Genomic DNA, 22896 nt, shown 5'->3' on the forward strand with positions numbered 1-22896 from the left:
GGTGCGTTTCCTCATGGAAAATTCCGGCCCGTAACCTGCCGCCCACCAAATTCTTGTACCTCCCCGTACCAAGGACACTTTCCCAGCCGGCCGGCCTGATGTAGTGTCTTCGGCATGAAGAAAAATACAATCCTTCGATAAGGGCCGGCCTGAACCGGTTCTCTCCAAGCGAATAACACCTCATAACTAAAACATTACATTTGACCTAGAAGCATCCCAAGCTGCCGGAGCAGAAAGAAAGATGGAGTCTCTCCCGTTTGAGGCCTACCAGGCCTGAATTCAGCACGGCTCCATGAAATACCCTCACTGCAGGACAGGTTATCCCTAATACTAACGAATCTATCCCCTAGGCTATGTGTGCAAGCCCTGATCTATGGGGAAGAGCACAGGATCATATCGAAGTGCCTAGTAAATAGGCTCCATTCACTACTCTAACCCTTAGACTTAAATGGTAAGAGACTGAAGTCACATTCAATCACCTCTCAACACAAGAAGGCCGGGAAAATCGAGCAGAACAACCCGTTAACTGATGAATGATACAGGACATCTTAAAACATAGCTCTAGCATGAGGTTGAGCATCTATTTTCTTGGGAAGTTTAAAAGAAAGGATGAAGACCCAAACAACCAGCAGGCCGAAATAGCTCAGTTGGGAGAGCGTTAGACTGAAGATCTAAAGGTCCCTGGTTCAATCCCGGGTTTCGGCACAATTTCAACTTCTGCTTTTCATGTCACAAAAGCTGTTTGGAGTTAAATCAACGCTCTTCTTTATCAAAACCTTTTATCAATCTGATCAACAACACAATCAATTCAACATATTATTTACTTTCTGTCTTCCTTTCAAACTTGCTTCCACCTCTCTTGTATTCAACTATGCCTCATTTATTTGCAACTTCTTGCTTTATTTTAAAGTAAAGCTTTGCCTGCATCAGCCTCCAATTCCCCTTATATAAAACTGTCAGTAGTCAGATGACATAGCTTGTACACCCTGGCCATATAGGTCTGGGTTTCAGAGTATAAGTCAATTCAGAGTTTAGAAAAAAAAATTCGACCTACCTTGTCCCCTAAAAAGGATATTCACTCATCAGACCAAGTTACCTGCTGAATGATACTGGACACTTTAACACATAACTATAAACGAAAATAGAATGACCAGGTTCTGTATGTATCGTCTACAATTATTAATAATACATCAGGAGGCCACAGGGACTTGTTGGCTGAAATATCTCAGTTGGGAGATCGTTAGACTGAAGAGCTTAAGGTACCTGATTCAATCCTGACTTTCAGCACAGTGCGAGGGGATCCTACATTCTTGCAAAATATTTCTTGAAATGAGCTCTAGTTTTTTTTTCTTTATTTCTCAAAATATTTTATCAACTGATCAACAACATGATAACTTCAACAAAAAGTTGTCTTTCTGTCCTCCTTCTAAACTTGCTTCCACCTCTCTTGCCATCAACTTTGATGACGAATTTATCCCTTTTTATACTTTTTTCAAAGTAAACTCTTGTCTGCATCAGCTTTCACTTCTCCTTGAACAAAGTTGTCAGTATTGAGATGACATAGCTTACCTACTCAGGCGACATACGTCTGTGTAATACAGTGCTGGTCCACTCAGAGTTTTAAAAGAAAAACGACCTAACATTTATCCCAAAAACGCTACTCACCCATTTCACCAGTTAGCTGCTGAACAATGCAGGACACATTAAAACACAGCTCTAACCTCAGATTGAAAATCCAGGTTCTGCATCTCTGTTCTGGGATTGTTCAAAAAAAGAGGCTGAATACTATTGCTGCTGGCAGGCCGAAATAGCTCAGTTGGGAGAGTGTTAGACTGAAGATCTAAAGGTCCCTGGTTCGATCCCGGGTTTCGGCACATTTTGAACTTCTGCTTTGCATGCCACAAAGACTATTTTGAGCCAACTCATATTGACATTGTTTATAATGATCAAAACCTTTTATCAAGATAATCGACAATACAATTAATTCAACATATTATTTACTTTCTGTCTTTCTTTCAAACTTGCTTCCACCTCTCTTGTATTCAACTTTGCCTCCTTTATTTCCCAATTCTTCCTTTAATTGAAAGTAAAGCTTTGCCTGCATCAGCCTCCAGTTCCCCTTATACAAAACTGTTAGTAGTCAGATGACCTAGCTTGCCGACCCTCGCCATATAGGTCTGTGTTTCTGAGTATAAGTCCATTCATAGTTTACAAACATCATCTAACTAACTTGGCTCCTAAAAAGGAAATTCACCCATCAGACCAATTTAGCTACTGAATAATACTGGACAATTTAACACATAACTGCACATGCAGATAGAGTGACCAGGTGCTGCATTTATCTTTAACAATTATAAAAAATACAACAGAAAGCTGAAATTGCCAGCTGGATGAAATAGCTCAGTTGGGAGAGCAGTAGACTAAAGGTCCCTGGTTCAATCCCGGGTTTAGGCACATTTTGAACTTCTGCTTTGCATGCCACAAATGCTATTTGGAGTCAACTCATATTGACGTTGTTTATAATGATCAAAACCTTTTATCAAGCTGATCGATAAGACAACCATTTCAACATATTTTTTACATTCTGTCTTTCTGTCAAACTTGCTTCCACCTCTCTTGTATTCAACTTTACCTGCTTTATTTGCCAATTCTTCCTTTAATTGAAAGTAAAGCTTTGCCTGCATCAGCCTCGAGTTCCCCTTATACAAAACTGTTAGTAGTCAGATGACCTAGTTTGCCTACCCTCGCCATATAGGTCTGTGTGTCTGAGTATAAGTCCATTCATAGTTTACAAACATCTTCTAACTAACTTGGCTCCCAAAAAGGAAATTCACCCATCAGACCAATTTAGCTGCTGAATAATATTGGACAATTTAACACATAACTGCACATGCAGATAGAATGACCAGGGTCTGCATTTATCTTTAACAATTATCAAAAATACAACAGAAAGCCAAAATGGCCAGCTGGATGAAATAGCTCAGTTGGGAGAGTGTTAGATTGAAAATCTAAAAGTCCCTTGTTCAATGCTGGGTTTCGGAAAAGTCTGAGAGGTTTCTTGCTTCTCACAAAATATTTCTTGGTATCAGCTCAAGTTTTTCTTTCTTTATTTATCAAAATATTTGATCAACTGATCGACAACATGATCAATTCAACATAGAATTGTCTTTCTGTCCTCCTTCTAAATTTGCTTCCACCTCTCTTGCATTCAGCTTCGACTACAAATGTTTCCTATTTCATGCTTTTTTGTAAAGTAAACTCTTGTCTGCATCAGCTTCCACTTCTCCTTGAACACAGATTTCAGTATTCAGATGACATAGCTTACCTACTCAGGCCAAATACCTCTGTGTAATATGGTGCTAGTCCATTCAGAGTAAAAAAAAAAGCTACCTAACCTGGATCCGAAAAATGCTATTTACCTATTGCACCCATTAACTGATGAATGATACAGGACATCTTAAAACATAGCTCTAGCATGAGGATGAGCATCTATTTTCTTGGGAAGTTTAAAAGAAAGGATGAAGACCCAAACTACCAGCAGGCTGAAATAGCTCAGTTGGGAGAGCGTTAGAGTGAAGATCTAAAGGTCCCTGGTTCCATCCCGGGTTTCGGCACAATTTCAACTTCTGCTTTTCATGTCACAAAAGCTGTTTGGAGTTAAATCAACGCTCTTCTTTATCAAAACCTTTCATCAATCTGATCAACAACACAATCAATTCAACATATTATTTACTTTCTGTCTTCCTTTCAAACTTGCTTCCACCTCTCTTGTATTCAACTATGCCTCATTTATTTGAAACTTCTTGCTTTATTTTAAAGTAAAGCTTTGCCTGCATCAGCCTCCAATTCCCCTTATACAAAACTGTCAGTAGTCAGATGATATAGCTTGTACACCCTGGCCATATAGGTCTGTGTTTCAGAGTATAAGTCAATTCAGAGTTTAGAAAAAAAATTCTACCTACCTTTTCCCCTAAAAAGATTATTCACACATCAGACCAAGTTACCTGCTGAATGATACTGGACACTTTAACACATAACTATAAACGAAAATAGAATGACCAGGTTCTGTATGTATCGTCTACAATTATTAATAATACATCAGGAGGCCACAGGCACTTGTTGGCTGAAATATCTCAGTTGGGAGATCGTTAGACTGAAGAGCTTAAGGTACCTGATTCAATCCTGACTTTCAGCACAGTGCGAGGGGATCGTACATTCTTGCAAAATATTTCTTGAAATCAGCTCTAGTTTTTTTTTCTTTATTTCTCAAAATATTTTATCAACTGATCAACAACATGATAACTTCAACAAAAAGTTGTCTTTCTGTCCTCCTTCTAAACTTGCTTCCACCTCTCTTGCCATCAGCTTTGATGACGAATTTATCCCATTTTATACTTTTTTCAAAGTAAACTCTTGTCTGCATCAGCTTTCACTTCTCCTTGAACAAAGTTGTCAGTATTGAGATGACATAGCTTACCTACTCAGGCGACATACGTCTGTGTAATACAGTGCTGGTCCACTCAGAGTTTTAAAAGAAAAACGACCTAACATTTATCCCAAAAACGCTACTCACCCATTTCACCAGTTAGCTGCTGAACAATGCAGGACACATTAAAACACAGCTCTAACCTCAGATTGAAAATCCAGGTTCTGCATCTCTGTTCTGGGATTGTTCAAAAAAAGAGGCTGAATACTATAGCTGCTGGCAGGCCGAAATAGCTCAGTTGGGAGAGCGTTAGACTGAAGATCTAAAGGTCCCTGGTTCGATCCCGGGTTTCGGCACATTTTGAACTTCTGCTTTGCATGCCACAAAGACTATTTTGAGTCAACTCATATTGACTTTGTTTATAATGATCAAAACCTTTTATCAAGATAATCGACAATACAATTAATTCAACATATTATTTACTTTGTCTTTCTTTCAAACTTGCTTCCACCTCTCTTGTATTCAACTTTGCCTCCTTTATTTCCCAATTCTTCCTTTAATTGAAAGTAAAGCTTTGCCTGCATCAGCCTCCAGTTCCTCTTATACAAAACTGTTAGTAGTCAGATGACCTAGCTTGCCGACCCTCGCCATATAGGTCTGTGTTTCTGAGTATAAGTCCATTCATAGTTTACAAACATCATCTAACTAACTTGGCTCCTAAAAAGGAAATTCACCCATCACACCAATTTAGCTACTGAATAATACTGGACAATTTAACACATAACTGCACATGCAGATAGAGTGACCAGGTTCTGCATTTATCTTTAACAATTATAAAAAATACAACAGAAAGCCAAAGTTGCCAGCTGGATGAAATAGCTCAGTTGGGAGAGCAGTAGACTGAAGATCTAAAGATCCCGGGTTTAGGCACATTTTGAACTTCTGCTTTGCATGCCACAAATGCTATTTGGAGTCAACTCATATTGACGTTGTTTATAATGATCAAAACCTTTTATCAAGCTGATCGATAAGACAACCATTTCAACATATTTTTTACATTCTGTCTTTCTGTCAAACTTGCTTCCACCTCTCTTGTATTCAACTTTACCTGCTTTATTTGCTAATTCTTCCTTTAATTGAAAGTAAAGCTTTGCCTGCATCAGCCTCGAGTTCCCCTTATACAAAACTGTTAGTAGTCAGATGACCTAGTTTGCCTACCCTCGCCATATAGGTCTGTGTGTCTGAGTATAAGTCCATTCATAGTTTACAAACATCTTCTAACTAACTTGGCTCCTAAAAAGGAAATTCACCCATCAGACCAATTTAGCTGCTGAATAATATTGGACAATTTAACACATAACTGCACATGCAGATAGAATGACCAGGGTCTGCATTTATCTTTAACAATTATCAAAAATACAACAGAAAGCCAAAATGGCCAGCTGGATGAAATAGCTGAGTTGGGAGAGTGTTAGATTGAAAATCTAAAAGTCCCTTGTTCAATGCTGGGTTTCGGAAAAGTCTGAGAGGTTTCTTGCTTCTCACAAAATATTTCTTGGTATCAGCTCAAGTTTTTCTTTCTTTATTTATCAAAATATTTGATCAACTGATCGACAACATGATCAATTCAACATAGAATTGTCTTTCTGTCCTCCTTCTAAATTTGCTTCCACCTCTCTTGCATTCAGCTTCGACTACAAATGTTTCCTATTTCATGCTTTTTTGTAAAGTAAACTCTTGTCTGCATCAGCTTCCACTTCTCCTTGAACACAGATTTCAGTATTCAGATGACATAGCTTACCTACTCAGGCCAAATACCTCTGTGTAATATGGTGCTAGTCCATTCAGAGTAAAAAAAAAAGCTACCTAACCTGGATCCGAAAAATGCTATTTACCTATTGCACCCGTTAACTGATGAATGATACAGGACATCTTAAAACATAGCTCTAGCATGAGGATGAGCATCTATTTTCTTGGGAAGTTTAAAAGAAAGGATGAAGACCCAAACTACCAGCAGGCTGAAATAGCTCAGTTGGGAGAGCGTTAGAGTGAAGATCTAAAGGTCCCTGGTTCCATCCCGGGTTTCGGCACAATTTCAACTTCTGCTTTTCATGTCACAAAAGCTGTTTGGAGTTAAATCAACGCTCTTCTTTATCAAAACCTTTCATCAATCTGATCAACAACACAATCAATTCAACATATTATTTACTTTCTGTCTTCCTTTCAAACTTGCTTCCACCTCTCTTGTATTCAACTATGCCTCATTTATTTGAAACTTCTTGCTTTATTTTAAAGTAAAGCTTTGCCTGCATCAGCCTCCAATTCCCCTTATACAAAACTGTCAGTAGTCAGATGATATAGCTTGTACACCCTGGCCATATAGGTCTGTGTTTCAGAGTATAAGTCAATTCAGAGTTTAGAAAAAAAATTCTACCTACCTTTTCCCCTAAAAAGATTATTCACACATCAGACCAAGTTACCTGCTGAATGATACTGGACACTTTAACACATAACTATAAACGAAAATAGAATGACCAGGTTCTGTATGTATCGTCTACAATTATTAATAATACATCAGGAGGCCACAGGCACTTGTTGGCTGAAATATCTCAGTTGGGAGATCGTTAGACTGAAGAGCTTAAGGTACCTGATTCAATCCTGACTTTCAGCACAGTGCGAGGGGATCGTACATTCTTGCAAAATATTTCTTGAAATCAGCTCTAGTTTTTTTTTCTTTATTTCTCAAAATATTTTATCAACTGATCAACAACATGATAACTTCAACAAAAAGTTGTCTTTCTGTCCTCCTTCTAAACTTGCTTCCACCTCTCTTGCCATCAGCTTTGATGACGAATTTATCCCATTTTATACTTTTTTCAAAGTAAACTCTTGTCTGCATCAGCTTTCACTTCTCCTTGAACAAAGTTGTCAGTATTGAGATGACATAGCTTACCTACTCAGGCGACATACGTCTGTGTAATACAGTGCTGGTCCACTCAGAGTTTTAAAAGAAAAACGACCTAACATTTATCCCAAAAACGCTACTCACCCATTTCACCAGTTAGCTGCTGAACAATGCAGGACACATTAAAACACAGCTCTAACCTCAGATTGAAAATCCAGGTTCTGCATCTCTGTTCTGGGATTGTTCAAAAAAAGAGGCTGAATACTATAGCTGCTGGCAGGCCGAAATAGCTCAGTTGGGAGAGCGTTAGACTGAAGATCTAAAGGTCCCTGGTTCGATCCCGGGTTTCGGCACATTTTGAACTTCTGCTTTGCATGCCACAAAGACTATTTTGAGTCAACTCATATTGACTTTGTTTATAATGATCAAAACCTTTTATCAAGATAATCGACAATACAATTAATTCAACATATTATTTACTTTGTCTTTCTTTCAAACTTGCTTCCACCTCTCTTGTATTCAACTTTGCCTCCTTTATTTCCCAATTCTTCCTTTAATTGAAAGTAAAGCTTTGCCTGCATCAGCCTCCAGTTCCTCTTATACAAAACTGTTAGTAGTCAGATGACCTAGCTTGCCGACCCTCGCCATATAGGTCTGTGTTTCTGAGTATAAGTCCATTCATAGTTTACAAACATCATCTAACTAACTTGGCTCCTAAAAAGGAAATTCACCCATCACACCAATTTAGCTACTGAATAATACTGGACAATTTAACACATAACTGCACATGCAGATAGAGTGACCAGGTTCTGCATTTATCTTTAACAATTATAAAAAATACAACAGAAAGCCAAAGTTGCCAGCTGGATGAAATAGCTCAGTTGGGAGAGCAGTAGACTGAAGATCTAAAGATCCCGGGTTTAGGCACATTTTGAACTTCTGCTTTGCATGCCACAAATGCTATTTGGAGTCAACTCATATTGACGTTGTTTATAATGATCAAAACCTTTTATCAAGCTGATCGATAAGACAACCATTTCAACATATTTTTTACATTCTGTCTTTCTGTCAAACTTGCTTCCACCTCTCTTGTATTCAACTTTACCTGCTTTATTTGCTAATTCTTCCTTTAATTGAAAGTAAAGCTTTGCCTGCATCAGCCTCGAGTTCCCCTTATACAAAACTGTTAGTAGTCAGATGACCTAGTTTGCCTACCCTCGCCATATAGGTCTGTGTGTCTGAGTATAAGTCCATTCATAGTTTACAAACATCTTCTAACTAACTTGGCTCCTAAAAAGGAAATTCACCCATCAGACCAATTTAGCTGCTGAATAATATTGGACAATTTAACACATAACTGCACATGCAGATAGAATGACCAGGGTCTGCATTTATCTTTAACAAGTATCAAAAATACAACAGAAAGCCAAAATGGCCAGCTGGATGAAATAGCTGAGTTGGGAGAGTGTTAGATTGAAAATCTAAAAGTCCCTTGTTCAATGCTGGGTTTCGGAAAAGTCTGAGAGGTTTCTTGCTTCTCACAAAATATTTCTTGGTATCAGCTCAAGTTTTTCTTTCTTTATTTATCAAAATATTTGATCAACTGATCGACAACATGATCAATTCAACATAGAATTGTCTTTCTGTCCTCCTTCTAAATTTGCTTCCACCTCTCTTGCATTCAGCTTCGACTACAAATGTTTCCTATTTCATGCTTTTTTGTAAAGTAAACTCTTGTCTGCATCAGCTTCCACTTCTCCTTGAACACAGATTTCAGTATTCAGATGACATAGCTTACCTACTCAGGCCAAATACCTCTGTGTAATATGGTGCTAGTCCATTCAGAGTAAAAAAAAAAGCTACCTAACCTGGATCCGAAAAATGCTATTTACCTATTGCACCCGTTAACTGATGAATGATACAGGACATCTTAAAACATAGCTCTAGCATGAGGTTGAGCATCTATTTTCTTGGGAAGTTTAAAAGAAAGGATGAAGACCCAAACTACCAGCAGGCCGAAATAGCTCAGTTGGGAGAGCGTTAGACTGAAGATCTAAAGGTCCCTGGTTCAATCCCGGGTTTCGGCACAATTTCAACTTCTGCTTTTCATGTCACAAAAGCTGTTTGGAGTTAAATCAACGCTCTTCTTTATCAAAACCTTTTATCAATCTGATCAACAACACAATCAATTCAACATATTATTTACTTTCTGTCTTCCTTTCAAACTTGCTTCCACCTCTCTTGTATTCAACTATGCCTCATTTATTTGCAACTTCTTGCTTTATTTTAAAGTAAAGCTTTGCCTGCATCAGCCTCCAATTCCCCTTATACAAAACTGTCAGTAGTCAGATGACATAGCTTGTACACCCTGGCCATATAGGTCTGTGTTTCAGAGTATAAGTCAATTCAGAGTTTAGAAAAAAAAATTCTACCTACATTGTCCCCTAAAAAGGATATTCACTCATCAGACCAATTTAGCTGCTGAATAATATTGGACAATTTAACACATAACTGCACATGCAGATAGAATGACCAGGGTCTGCATTTATCTTTAACAATTATCAAAAATACAACAGAAAGCCAAAATGGCCAGCTGGATGAAATAGCTCAGTTGGGAGAGTGTTAGATTGAAAATCTAAAAGTCCCTTGTTCAATGCTGGGTTTCGGAAAAGTCTGAGAGGTTTCTTGCTTCTCACAAAATATTTCTTGGTATCAGCTCAAGTTTTTCTTTCTTTATTTATCAAAATATTTGATCAACTGATCGACAACATGATCAATTCAACATAGAATTGTCTTTCTGTCCTCCTTCTAAATTTGCTTCCACCTCTCTTGCATTCAGCTTCGACTACAAATGTTTCCTATTTTATGCTTTTTTGTAAAGTAAACTCTTGTCTGCATCAGCTTCCACTTCTCCTTGAACACAGATTTCAGTATTCAGATGACATAGCTTACCTACTCAGGCCAAATACCTCTGTGTAATATGGTGCTAGTCCATTCAGAGTAAAAAACAAAAGCTACCTAACCTGGATCCGAAAAATGCTATTTACCTATTGCACCCGTGTTCTGCTTGGGTTTTCGGATCAGATAGAACCCGCTCATCAGAGCCTCACTAACCCAGCCAGAACGTTACCCCCTCCCTAGAGCCTATTTACAATAGGTAACCACATATATCTACCACCTAAGGACAGGGAATTCCTACTCATACATACCAAGACCTCTTACAATCGGCGGCCTCGCGATCCCATACGGATCCAGACCTCTCTACTCAGACGGCAGTCTCAGCACAAGTGGCGGCCTCGCGATCCCATACGAATCCAGACCTCTCTACCCAGACGGCAGTCTCAGCACAATCGGCGGCCTCGCGATCCCATACGAATCCAGACCTCTCTACCCAGACTGCAGTCTCAGCACAATCGGCGGCCTCGCGATCCCATACGAATCCAGACCTCTCTACCCAGACGGCAGTCTCAGCACAAGTGGCGGCCTCGCGATCCCATACGGATCCAGACCTCTCTGCCCATACGACAGTATCAGCACAATCGGCGGCCTCGCGATCCCATACGGATCCAGACCTCTCTACCCAGACGGCAGTCTCAGCACAAGTGGCGGCCTCGCGATCCCATACGAATCCAGACCTCTCTACCCAGACGGCAGTCTCAGCATAAGTGGCGGCCTCGCGATCCCATACGAATCCAGACCTCTCTGCCCATACGACAGTATCAGCACAATCGGCGGCCTCGCGATCCCATACGGATCCAGACCTCTCTACCCAGACGGCAGTCTCAGCACAAGTGGCGGCCTCGCGATCCCATACGGATCCAGACCTCTCTGCCCATACGACAGTATCAGCACAATCGGCGGCCTCGCGATCCCATACGGATCCAGACCTCTCTACCCAGACGGCAGTCTCAGCACAAGTGGCGGCCTCGCGATCCCATACGAATCCAGACCTCTCTACCCAGACGGCAGTCTCAGCACAAGTGGCGGCCTCGCGATCCCATACGAATCCAGACCTCTCTGCCCATACGGCAGTCTCAGCACAAGTTCATCCTATGATCACCATAACATACAGAAAGGGAATCAGTCTCACTATTCATCAGATCACACAAGGACTGCCAGTTCGAGCATGGTCTGTTCTCCGGTTCGAGGGGCTCCTCTATCCCTTATTCAGTTACCACTTACCTGATCAGGGTTAACATCTGTTCATGTAGCCGCAGCTGACTAGAAAAATAGGCTACCCTCTCATACAAGAACACGCAGCATCTGTTGGTTCACTACAAACTGGGTACTTTATTACTCATTACATACGCAATCACATAACATTACAATATAATACATAACCTGCAAAGAAAAGTGAAAGATTAAGTTGTACACTTTAATAAGAAAGGGTCGACATCACCTTAGTAGTGTGTAGCCTGCACTCAGTGGCCATCTAGGTTCCCTTCTCGTCTGTGCCTCGGCTCGCCTGGAAGTCCACCCTTCTCCGAGTCACTGGGACCTCTTCCTTCTCGGCTACTCTCTCCTCTCTAGCTATTCTGCTAGGAGAGTATCTGTCTCTCGGTTTTTCTCCGCCTTCAAGATGGCGTCTGTCTTCCCTGGAATAAGTAGTAGCTTTACTGCTAACGGCTAGATGCCGCCTACGGACTGAACATGTAACTGCCTCAGACTTTCACTAATATAGAGGTGCGTTTCCTCATGGAAAATTCCGGCCCGTAACCTGCCGCCCACCAAATTCTTGTACCTCCCCGTACCAAGGACACTTTCCCAGCCGGCCGGCCTGATGTAGTGTCTTCGGCATGAAGAAAAATACAATCCTTCGATAAGGGCCGGCCTGAACCGGTTCTCTCCAAGCGAATAACACCTCATAACTAAAACATTACATTTGACCTAGAAGCATCCCAAGCTGCCGGAGCAGAAAGAAAGATGGAGTCTCTCCCGTTTGAGGCCTACCAGGCCTGAATTCAGCACGGCTCCATGAAATACCCTCACTGCAGGACAGGTTATCCCTAATACTAACGAATCTATCCCCTAGGCTATGTGTGCAAGCCCTGATCTATGGGGAAGAGCACAGGATCATATCGAAGTGCCTAGTAAATAGGCTCCATTCACTACTCTAACCCTTAGACTTAAATGGTAAGAGACTGAAGTCACATTCAATCACCTCTCAACACAAGAAGGCCGGGAAAATCGAGCAGAACAACCCGTTAACTGATGAATGATACAGGACATCTTAAAACATAGCTCTAGCATGAGGTTGAGCATCTATTTTCTTGGGAAGTTTAAAAGAAAGGATGAAGACCCAAACAACCAGCAGGCCGAAATAGCTCAGTTGGGAGAGCGTTAGACTGAAGATCTAAAGGTCCCTGGTTCAATCCCGGGTTTCGGCACAATTTCAACTTCTGCTTTTCATGTCACAAAAGCTGTTTGGAGTTAAATCAACGCTCTTCTTTATCAAAACCTTTTATCAATCTGATCAACAACACAATCAATTCAACATATTATTTACTTTCTGTCTTCCTTTCAAACTTGCTTCCACCTCTCTTGTATTCAACTATGCCTCATTTATTTGCAACTTCTTGCTTTATTTTAAAGTAAAGCTTTGCCTGCATCAGCCTCCAATTCCCCTTATACAAAACTGTCAGTAGTCAGATGACATAGCTTGTACACCCTGGCCATATAGGTCTGGGTTTCAGAGTATAAGTCAATTCAGAGTTTAGAAAAAAAAATTCGACCTACCTTGTCCCCTAAAAAGGATATTCACTCATCAGACCAAGTTACCTGCTGAATGATACTGGACACTTTAACACATAACTATAAACGAAAATAGAATGACCAGGTTCTGTATGTATCGTCTACAATTATTAATAATACATCAGGAGGCCACAGGGACTTGTTGGCTGAAATATCTCAGTTGGGAGATCGTTAGACTGAAGAGCTTAAGGTACCTGATTCAATCCTGACTTTCAGCACAGTGCGAGGGGATCCTACATTCTTGCAAAATATTTCTTGAAATGAGCTCTAGTTTTTTTTTCTTTATTTCTCAAAATATTTTATCAACTGATCAACAACATGATAACTTCAACAAAAAGTTGTCTTTCTGTCCTCCTTCTAAACTTGCTTCCACCTCTCTTGCCATCAACTTTGATGACGAATTTATCCCTTTTTATACTTTTTTCAAAGTAAACTCTTGTCTGCATCAGCTTTCACTTCTCCTTGAACAAAGTTGTCAGTATTGAGATGACATAGCTTACCTACTCAGGCGACATACGTCTGTGTAATACAGTGCTGGTCCACTCAGAGTTTTAAAAGAAAAACGACCTAACATTTATCCCAAAAACGCTACTCACCCATTTCACCAGTTAGCTGCTGAACAATGCAGGACACATTAAAACACAGCTCTAACCTCAGATTGAAAATCCAGGTTCTGCATCTCTGTTCTGGGATTGTTCAAAAAAAGAGGCTGAATACTATTGCTGCTGGCAGGCCGAAATAGCTCAGTTGGGAGAGTGTTAGACTGAAGATCTAAAGGTCCCTGGTTCGATCCCGGGTTTCGGCACATTTTGAACTTCTGCTTTGCATGCCACAAAGACTATTTTGAGCCAACTCATATTGACATTGTTTATAATGATCAAAACCTTTTATCAAGATAATCGACAATACAATTAATTCAACATATTATTTACTTTCTGTCTTTCTTTCAAACTTGCTTCCACCTCTCTTGTATTCAACTTTGCCTCCTTTATTTCCCAATTCTTCCTTTAATTGAAAGTAAAGCTTTGCCTGCATCAGCCTCCAGTTCCCCTTATACAAAACTGTTAGTAGTCAGATGACCTAGCTTGCCGACCCTCGCCATATAGGTCTGTGTTTCTGAGTATAAGTCCATTCATAGTTTACAAACATCATCTAACTAACTTGGCTCCTAAAAAGGAAATTCACCCATCAGACCAATTTAGCTACTGAATAATACTGGACAATTTAACACATAACTGCACATGCAGATAGAGTGACCAGGTTCTGCATTTATCTTTAACAATTATAAAAAATACAACAGAAAGCTGAAATTGCCAGCTGGATGAAATAGCTCAGTTGGGAGAGCAGTAGACTAAAGGTCCCTGGTTCAATCCCGGGTTTAGGCACATTTTGAACTTCTGCTTTGCATGCCACAAATGCTATTTGGAGTCAACTCATATTGACGTTGTTTATAATGATCAAAACCTTTTATCAAGCTGATCGATAAGACAACCATTTCAACATATTTTTTACATTCTGTCTTTCTGTCAAACTTGCTTCCACCTCTCTTGTATTCAACTTTACCTGCTTTATTTGCCAATTCTTCCTTTAATTGAAAGTAAAGCTTTGCCTGCATCAGCCTCGAGTTCCCCTTATACAAAACTGTTAGTAGTCAGATGACCTAGTTTGCCTACCCTCGCCATATAGGTCTGTGTGTCTGAGTATAAGTCCATTCATAGTTTACAAACATCTTCTAACTAACTTGGCTCCTAAAAAGGAAATTCACCCATCAGACCAATTTAGCTGCTGAATAATATTGGACAATTTAACACATAACTGCACATGCAGATAGAATGACCAGGGTCTGCATTTATCTTTAACAATTATCAAAAATACAACAGAAAGCCAAAATGGCCAGCTGGATGAAATAGCTCAGTTGGGAGAGTGTTAGATTGAAAATCTAAAAGTCCCTTGTTCAATGCTGGGTTTCGGAAAAGTCTGAGAGGTTTCTTGCTTCTCACAAAATATTTCTTGGTATCAGCTCAAGTTTTTCTTTCTTTATTTATCAAAATATTTGATCAACTGATCGACAACATGATCAATTCAACATAGAATTGTCTTTCTGTCCTCCTTCTAAATTTGCTTCCACCTCTCTTGCATTCAGCTTCGACTACAAATGTTTCCTATTTCATGCTTTTTTGTAAAGTAAACTCTTGTCTGCATCAGCTTCCACTTCTCCTTGAACACAGATTTCAGTATTCAGATGACATAGCTTACCTACTCAGGCCAAATACCTCTGTGTAATATGGTGCTAGTCCATTCAGAGTAAAAAAAAAAGCTACCTAACCTGGATCCGAAAAATGCTATTTACCTATTGCACCCGTTAACTGATGAATGATACAGGACATCTTAAAACATAGCTCTAGCATGAGGATGAGCATCTATTTTCTTGGGAAGTTTAAAAGAAAGGATGAAGACCCAAACTACCAGCAGGCTGAAATAGCTCAGTTGGGAGAGCGTTAGAGTGAAGATCTAAAGGTCCCTGGTTCCATCCCGGGTTTCGGCACAATTTCAACTTCTGCTTTTCATGTCACAAAAGCTGTTTGGAGTTAAATCAACGCTCTTCTTTATCAAAACCTTTCATCAATCTGATCAACAACACAATCAATTCAACATATTATTTACTTTCTGTCTTCCTTTCAAACTTGCTTCCACCTCTCTTGTATTCAACTATGCCTCATTTATTTGAAACTTCTTGCTTTATTTTAAAGTAAAGCTTTGCCTGCATCAGCCTCCAATTCCCCTTATACAAAACTGTCAGTAGTCAGATGATATAGCTTGTACACCCTGGCCATATAGGTCTGTGTTTCAGAGTATAAGTCAATTCAGAGTTTAGAAAAAAAATTCTACCTACCTTTTCCCCTAAAAAGATTATTCACACATCAGACCAAGTTACCTGCTGAATGATACTGGACACTTTAACACATAACTATAAACGAAAATAGAATGACCAGGTTCTGTATGTATCGTCTACAATTATTAATAATACATCAGGAGGCCACAGGCACTTGTTGGCTGAAATATCTCAGTTGGGAGATCGTTAGACTGAAGAGCTTAAGGTACCTGATTCAATCCTGACTTTCAGCACAGTGCGAGGGGATCGTACATTCTTGCAAAATATTTCTTGAAATCAGCTCTAGTTTTTTTTTCTTTATTTCTCAAAATATTTTATCAACTGATCAACAACATGATAACTTCAACAAAAAGTTGTCTTTCTGTCCTCCTTCTAAACTTGCTTCCACCTCTCTTGCCATCAGCTTTGATGACGAATTTATCCCATTTTATACTTTTTTCAAAGTAAACTCTTGTCTGCATCAGCTTTCACTTCTCCTTGAACAAAGTTGTCAGTATTGAGATGACATAGCTTACCTACTCAGGCGACATACGTCTGTGTAATACAGTGCTGGTCCACTCAGAGTTTTAAAAGAAAAACGACCTAACATTTATCCCAAAAACGCTACTCACCCATTTCACCAGTTAGCTGCTGAACAATGCAGGACACATTAAAACACAGCTCTAACCTCAGATTGAAAATCCAGGTTCTGCATCTCTGTTCTGGGATTGTTCAAAAAAAGAGGCTGAATACTATAGCTGCTGGCAGGCCGAAATAGCTCAGTTGGGAGAGCGTTAGACTGAAGATCTAAAGGTCCCTGGTTCGATCCCGGGTTTCGGCACATTTTGAACTTCTGCTTTGCATGCCACAAAGACTATTTTGAGTCAACTCATATTGACTTTGTTTATAATGATCAAAACCTTTTATCAAGATAATCGACAATACAATTAATTCAACATATTATTTACTTTGTCTTTCTTTCAAACTTGCTTCCACCTCTCTTGTATTCAACTTTGCCTCCTTTATTTCCCAATTCTTCCTTTAATTGAAAGTAAAGCTTTGCCTGCATCAGCCTCCAGTTCCTCTTATACAAAACTGTTAGTAGTCAGATGACCTAGCTTGCCGACCCTCGCCATATAGGTCTGTGTTTCTGAGTATAAGTCCATTCATAGTTTACAAACATCATCTAACTAACTTGGCTCCTAAAAAGGAAATTCACCCATCACACCAATTTAGCTACTGAATAATACTGGACAATTTAACACATAACTGCACATGCAGATAGAGTGACCAGGTTCTGCATTTATCTTTAACAATTATAAAAAATACAACAGAAAGCCAAAGTTGCCAGCTGGATGAAATAGCTCAGTTGGGAGAGCAGTAGACTGAAGATCTAAAGATCCCGGGTTTAGGCACATTTTGAACTTCTGCTTTGCATGCCACAAATGCTATTTGGAGTCAACTCATATTGACGTTGTTTATAATGATCAAAACCTTTTATCAAGCTGATCGATAAGACAACCATTTCAACATATTTTTTACATTCTGTCTTTCTGTCAAACTTGCTTCCACCTCTCTTGTATTCAACTTTACCTGCTTTATTTGCCAATTCTTCCTTTAATTGAAAGTAAAGCTTTGCCTGCATCAGCCTCGAGTTCCCCTTATACAAAACTGTTAGTAGTCAGATGACCTAGTTTGCCTACCCTCGCCATATAGGTCTGTGTGTCTGAGTATAAGTCCATTCATAGTTTACAAACATCTTCTAACTAACTTGGCTCCTAAAAAGGAAATTCACCCATCAGACCAATTTAGCTGCTGAATAATATTGGACAATTTAACACATAACTGCACATGCAGATAGAATGACCAGGGTCTGCATTTATCTTTAACAATTATCAAAAATACAACAGAAAGCCAAAATGGCCAGCTGGATGAAATAGCTCAGTTGGGAGAGTGTTAGATTGAAAATCTAAAAGTCCCTTGTTCAATGCTGGGTTTCGGAAAAGTCTGAGAGGTTTCTTGCTTCTCACAAAATATTTCTTGGTATCAGCTCAAGTTTTTCTTTCTTTATTTATCAAAATATTTGATCAACTGATCGACAACATGATCAATTCAACATAGAATTGTCTTTCTGTCCTCCTTCTAAATTTGCTTCCACCTCTCTTGCATTCAGCTTCGACTACAAATGTTTCCTATTTCATGCTTTTTTGTAAAGTAAACTCTTGTCTGCATCAGCTTCCACTTCTCCTTGAACACAGATTTCAGTATTCAGATGACATAGCTTACCTACTCAGGCCAAATACCTCTGTGTAATATGGTGCTAGTCCATTCAGAGTAAAAAAAAAAGCTACCTAACCTGGATCCGAAAAATGCTATTTACCTATTGCACCCGTTAACTGATGAATGATACAGGACATCTTAAAACATAGCTCTAGCATGAGGATGAGCATCTATTTTCTTGGGAAGTTTAAAAGAAAGGATGAAGACCCAAACTACCAGCAGGCTGAAATAGCTCAGTTGGGAGAGCGTTAGAGTGAAGATCTAAAGGTCCCTGGTTCCATCCCGGGTTTCGGCACAATTTCAACTTCTGCTTTTCATGTCACAAAAGCTGTTTGGAGTTAAATCAACGCTCTTCTTTATCAAAACCTTTCATCAATCTGATCAACAACACAATCAATTCAACATATTATTTACTTTCTGTCTTCCTTTCAAACTTGCTTCCACCTCTCTTGTATTCAACTATGCCTCATTTATTTGAAACTTCTTGCTTTATTTTAAAGTAAAGCTTTGCCTGCATCAGCCTCCAATTCCCCTTATACAAAACTGTCAGTAGTCAGATGATATAGCTTGTACACCCTGGCCATATAGGTCTGTGTTTCAGAGTATAAGTCAATTCAGAGTTTAGAAAAAAAATTCTACCTACCTTTTCCCCTAAAAAGATTATTCACACATCAGACCAAGTTACCTGCTGAATGATACTGGACACTTTAACACATAACTATAAACGAAAATAGAATGACCAGGTTCTGTATGTATCGTCTACAATTATTAATAATACATCAGGAGGCCACAGGCACTTGTTGGCTGAAATATCTCAGTTGGGAGATCGTTAGACTGAAGAGCTTAAGGTACCTGATTCAATCCTGACTTTCAGCACAGTGCGAGGGGATCGTACATTCTTGCAAAATATTTCTTGAAATCAGCTCTAGTTTTTTTTTCTTTATTTCTCAAAATATTTTATCAACTGATCAACAACATGATAACTTCAACAAAAAGTTGTCTTTCTGTCCTCCTTCTAAACTTGCTTCCACCTCTCTTGCCATCAGCTTTGATGACGAATTTATCCCATTTTATACTTTTTTCAAAGTAAACTCTTGTCTGCATCAGCTTTCACTTCTCCTTGAACAAAGTTGTCAGTATTGAGATGACATAGCTTACCTACTCAGGCGACATACGTCTGTGTAATACAGTGCTGGTCCACTCAGAGTTTTAAAAGAAAAACGACCTAACATTTATCCCAAAAACGCTACTCACCCATTTCACCAGTTAGCTGCTGAACAATGCAGGACACATTAAAACACAGCTCTAACCTCAGATTGAAAATCCAGGTTCTGCATCTCTGTTCTGGGATTGTTCAAAAAAAGAGGCTGAATACTATAGCTGCTGGCAGGCCGAAATAGCTCAGTTGGGAGAGCGTTAGACTGAAGATCTAAAGGTCCCTGGTTCGATCCCGGGTTTCGGCACATTTTGAACTTCTGCTTTGCATGCCACAAAGACTATTTTGAGTCAACTCATATTGACTTTGTTTATAATGATCAAAACCTTTTATCAAGATAATCGACAATACAATTAATTCAACATATTATTTACTTTGTCTTTCTTTCAAACTTGCTTCCACCTCTCTTGTATTCAACTTTGCCTCCTTTATTTCCCAATTCTTCCTTTAATTGAAAGTAAAGCTTTGCCTGCATCAGCCTCCAGTTCCTCTTATACAAAACTGTTAGTAGTCAGATGACCTAGCTTGCCGACCCTCGCCATATAGGTCTGTGTTTCTGAGTATAAGTCCATTCATAGTTTACAAACATCATCTAACTAACTTGGCTCCTAAAAAGGAAATTCACCCATCACACCAATTTAGCTACTGAATAATACTGGACAATTTAACACATAACTGCACATGCAGATAGAGTGACCAGGTTCTGCATTTATCTTTAACAATTATAAAAAATACAACAGAAAGCCAAAGTTGCCAGCTGGATGAAATAGCTCAGTTGGGAGAGCAGTAGACTGAAGATCTAAAGATCCCGGGTTTAGGCACATTTTGAACTTCTGCTTTGCATGCCACAAATGCTATTTGGAGTCAACTCATATTGACGTTGTTTATAATGATCAAAACCTTTTATCAAGCTGATCGATAAGACAACCATTTCAACATATTTTTTACATTCTGTCTTTCTGTCAAACTTGCTTCCACCTCTCTTGTATTCAACTTTACCTGCTTTATTTGCCAATTCTTCCTTTAATTGAAAGTAAAGCTTTGCCTGCATCAGCCTCGAGTTCCCCTTATACAAAACTGTTAGTAGTCAGATGACCTAGTTTGCCTACCCTCGCCATATAGGTCTGTGTGTCTGAGTATAAGTCCATTCATAGTTTACAAACATCTTCTAACTAACTTGGCTCCTAAAAAGGAAATTCACCCATCAGACCAATTTAGCTGCTGAATAATATTGGACAATTTAACACATAACTGCACATGCAGATAGAATGACCAGGGTCTGCATTTATCTTTAACAATTATCAAAAATACAACAGAAAGCCAAAATGGCCAGCTGGATGAAATAGCTCAGTTGGGAGAGTGTTAGATTGAAAATCTAAAAGTCCCTTGTTCAATGCTGGGTTTCGGAAAAGTCTGAGAGGTTTCTTGCTTCTCACAAAATATTTCTTGGTATCAGCTCAAGTTTTTCTTTCTTTATTTATCAAAATATTTGATCAACTGATCGACAACATGATCAATTCAACATAGAATTGTCTTTCTGTCCTCCTTCTAAATTTGCTTCCACCTCTCTTGCATTCAGCTTCGACTACAAATGTTTCCTATTTCATGCTTTTTTGTAAAGTAAACTCTTGTCTGCATCAGCTTCCACTTCTCCTTGAACACAGATTTCAGTATTCAGATGACATAGCTTACCTACTCAGGCCAAATACCTCTGTGTAATATGGTGCTAGTCCATTCAGAGTAAAAAAAAAAGCTACCTAACCTGGATCCGAAAAATGCTATTTACCTATTGCACCCGTTAACTGATGAATGATACAGGACATCTTAAAACATAGCTCTAGCATGAGGATGAGCATCTATTTTCTTGGGAAGTTTAAAAGAAAGGATGAAGACCCAAACTACCAGCAGGCTGAAATAGCTCAGTTGGGAGAGCGTTAGAGTGAAGATCTAAAGGTCCCTGGTTCCATCCCGGGTTTCGGCACAATTTCAACTTCTGCTTTTCATGTCACAAAAGCTGTTTGGAGTTAAATCAACGCTCTTCTTTATCAAAACCTTTCATCAATCTGATCAACAACACAATCAATTCAACATATTATTTACTTTCTGTCTTCCTTTCAAACTTGCTTCCACCTCTCTTGTATTCAACTATGCCTCATTTATTTGAAACTTCTTGCTTTATTTTAAAGTAAAGCTTTGCCTGCATCAGCCTCCAATTCCCCTTATACAAAACTGTCAGTAGTCAGATGATATAGCTTGTACACCCTGGCCATATAGGTCTGTGTTTCAGAGTATAAGTCAATTCAGAGTTTAGAAAAAAAATTCTACCTACCTTTTCCCCTAAAAAGATTATTCACACATCAGACCAAGTTACCTGCTGAATGATACTGGACACTTTAACACATAACTATAAACGAAAATAGAATGACCAGGTTCTGTATGTATCGTCTACAATTATTAATAATACATCAGGAGGCCACAGGCACTTGTTGGCTGAAATATCTCAGTTGGGAGATCGTTAGACTGAAGAGCTTAAGGTACCTGATTCAATCCTGACTTTCAGCACAGTGCGAGGGGATCCTACATTCTTGCAAAATATTTCTTGAAATCAGCTCTAGTTTTTTTTTCTTTATTTCTCAAAATATTTTATCAACTGATCAACAACATGATAACTTCAACAAAAAGTTGTCTTTCTGTCCTCCTTCTAAACTTGCTTCCACCTCTCTTGCCATCAGCTTTGATGACGAATTTATCCAATTTTATACTTTTTTCAAAGTAAACTCTTGTCTGCATCAGCTTTCACTTCTCCTTGAACAAAGTTGTCAGTATTGAGATGACATAGCTTACCTACTCAGGCGACATACGTCTGTGTAATACAGTGCTGGTCCACTCAGAGTTTTAAAAGAAAAACGACAACATTTATCCCAAAAACGCTACTCACCCATTTCACCAGTTAGCTGCTGAACAATGCAGGACACATTAAAACACAGCTCTAACCTCAGATTGAAAATCCAGGTTCTGCATCTCTGTTCTGGGATTGTTCAAAAAAAGAGGCTGAATACTATAGCTGCTGGCAGGCCGAAATAGCTCAGTTGGGAGAGTGTTAGACTGAAGATCTAAAGGTCCCTGGTTCGATCCCGGGTTTCGGTACATTTTGAACTTCTGCTTTGCATGCCACAAAGACTATTTTGAGTCAACTCATATTGACTTTGTTTATAATGATCAAAACCTTTTATCAAGATAATCGACAATACAATTAATTCAACATATTATTTACTTTCTGTCTTTCTTTCAAACTTGCTTCCACCTCTCTTGTATTCAACTTTGCCTCCTTTATTTCCCAATTCTTCCTTTAATTGAAAGTAAAGCTTTGCCTGCATCAGCCTCCAGTTCCCCTTATACAAAACTGTTAGTAGTCAGATGACCTAGCTTGCCGACCCTCGCCATAT

At 39.2% G+C, this 22896-nt stretch overlaps 9 non-coding genes across 9 annotated transcripts; all 9 read left to right on the forward strand.

Annotated features, from left to right (window-relative positions):
• Positions 1 to 632: 632 nt before the first annotated feature.
• On the forward strand, positions 633 to 705 carry TRNAF-GAA (transfer RNA phenylalanine (anticodon GAA)). The gene has a single exon. It is a non-coding gene; the product is annotated as a tRNA-Phe (tRNA).
• Positions 706 to 1801: 1096 nt separating this feature from the next.
• On the forward strand, positions 1802 to 1874 carry TRNAF-GAA (transfer RNA phenylalanine (anticodon GAA)). The gene has a single exon. It is a non-coding gene; the product is annotated as a tRNA-Phe (tRNA).
• Positions 1875 to 4709: 2835 nt separating this feature from the next.
• TRNAF-GAA (transfer RNA phenylalanine (anticodon GAA)) lies at positions 4710 to 4782 on the forward strand. The gene has a single exon. It is a non-coding gene; the product is annotated as a tRNA-Phe (tRNA).
• Positions 4783 to 7611: 2829 nt separating this feature from the next.
• Positions 7612 to 7684, forward strand: TRNAF-GAA (transfer RNA phenylalanine (anticodon GAA)). The gene has a single exon. It is a non-coding gene; the product is annotated as a tRNA-Phe (tRNA).
• Positions 7685 to 9345: 1661 nt separating this feature from the next.
• On the forward strand, positions 9346 to 9418 carry TRNAF-GAA (transfer RNA phenylalanine (anticodon GAA)). The gene has a single exon. It is a non-coding gene; the product is annotated as a tRNA-Phe (tRNA).
• A 3227-nt stretch (positions 9419 to 12645) lies between these two features.
• On the forward strand, positions 12646 to 12718 carry TRNAF-GAA (transfer RNA phenylalanine (anticodon GAA)). The gene has a single exon. It is a non-coding gene; the product is annotated as a tRNA-Phe (tRNA).
• A 1096-nt stretch (positions 12719 to 13814) lies between these two features.
• Positions 13815 to 13887, forward strand: TRNAF-GAA (transfer RNA phenylalanine (anticodon GAA)). Its single transcript has one exon. It is a non-coding gene; the product is annotated as a tRNA-Phe (tRNA).
• A 2835-nt stretch (positions 13888 to 16722) lies between these two features.
• TRNAF-GAA (transfer RNA phenylalanine (anticodon GAA)) lies at positions 16723 to 16795 on the forward strand. The gene has a single exon. It is a non-coding gene; the product is annotated as a tRNA-Phe (tRNA).
• A 2829-nt stretch (positions 16796 to 19624) lies between these two features.
• Positions 19625 to 19697, forward strand: TRNAF-GAA (transfer RNA phenylalanine (anticodon GAA)). The gene has a single exon. It is a non-coding gene; the product is annotated as a tRNA-Phe (tRNA).
• Positions 19698 to 22896: the final 3199 nt, after the last annotated feature.

Source organism: Triturus cristatus, chromosome 8 (genome assembly GCF_964204655.1).
Source record: "Triturus cristatus chromosome 8, aTriCri1.1, whole genome shotgun sequence".
Taxonomy (NCBI): domain Eukaryota; kingdom Metazoa; phylum Chordata; class Amphibia; order Caudata; family Salamandridae; genus Triturus; species Triturus cristatus.